We start from the raw sequence: 1,621 nt of genomic DNA on the forward strand, positions 1-1,621 counted from the left end.
TCCAAATGTGGTCTGATCGGTGCCCCATAAAACCTCAACATTATGTTCTTGCTTTTATGTTCAAATTCAAGTTACATTTATTGCCACATACACCAATTGGTGCAGTGAAATTTAAGTTGCCATACAGCCGCACAGATAAAATAAAATGAACACAACACTATAGAATTTAACATGAACATCCCCCACAGCGGAATCTACGCTTCCCACTGAGGGAAGGCAATAAACTTCAGTCATCTTCCTGTTGTTCACTTGTGGTCAGGGCCCATTGAGCCCTCCGCAGTCGCCGCTACGGTGGCCTGTTGTTCAGGCCCTCTCGCCGGGATGGTCGGAGCGGAAGAACACTCAGCGGCTTGGAGTTCCGAATCGGCCACCTCTGAAGTCCACAGGCCGAGTTGGGTGGAGCTCCAACACTGGCGATCCCCGGCAAAGGATCCCAGGACTCTGCAGTGTTAAAGTCAGCGCGGCCCGCGGCTGGAAACTTCACAGACCACGGCTCCACGGTGTTAAAGTCGGCAGGCCCAACACGCCGGAGCTCCAACAGTGATGATCCCCGGTAAGGCATCGCCTGCTCCGCGATGGAACTCAGTGGTGCGCCACCGCTGAAGCTCTGGCCGGGGGGGGGGGGCGAAGATGCGGCTCTGAGAAAAGACGCATCCTCGACCAGGAAGTGACTGGGAAACGGTTTTCCTTCTTACCCCCACCCCCTACATAAAAAAGACTAAAAGACCTCCAAAAACATACTTTTTGACACTAAAAATAACAAAAAGCGTGAAAGGATGGACAGCTGCTGCCGAGGCTGCCACACTCGATGGCGTAATGAATGCAAACATTGCATTTGCCTTGTAAGAAGTAACTGCAAATGCTGGAAAATCAAAGGTATTTTCCATTGCATTTGCCTTCCTTGCTACTGGCTCAATCTGCAAACCTACCTTTTGGGAATACTGCACCAGCTCACTCAAGTCCCATTGCACCTCCCTTATCTGAATCCTCTCCCCCTATCCTTTAGGAAATAGTCTCTGCCTTTATTCCTTCTGCCATCGTGCATGCATCTACAATTTTTGACGCAGTATTCCATTTGCCACTTCTTTGTCCACTCTCCCAACCTGTCCAAGTCCTCCTGCAGACTACCCGTATTCTCAACACTGCCTGCCCTTCCATGTATCTTATCACCTGCAAACTTGGCCATGAGACCATCAGTACCATCACCCAGTTCATTAACATATACCATGAAAAATAGTGGATGCAACACCATTCCCTGTGGCCAACGAGAAAAGTCACTGCTAATGTTCTTCAGGGCAGTATTTACTTCCTAAAGTCTGCGCTGGGGATATTTGATAGTGAACAAATCCACTTGCACATCCTCAGGAGCATTTGAAGGCTCGAGGCCTGTGCTCGCTGGAGTTTAAAAGGATGAGGGGAAATTTCATTGAAACCTACCGATTAATGAAAGGTCATGATAGTGTGGATGTGAAGAGGATGTTTCCAGTAGTAGGAGAGTCTAGGACCAGAGGGCACATCCTCAGAATACAAGGAAATAAGAGTCAGAGTGTTTTATCATCGTATATCCCGGACGAGACAATGACATTTTTACTTGCTGCAGCACCACAGAATATGTGAATAT

Source organism: Leucoraja erinacea, chromosome 6, assembly GCF_028641065.1.
Source record: "Leucoraja erinacea ecotype New England chromosome 6, Leri_hhj_1, whole genome shotgun sequence".
NCBI classification, from domain to species: Eukaryota; Metazoa; Chordata; class Chondrichthyes; order Rajiformes; family Rajidae; genus Leucoraja; species Leucoraja erinaceus.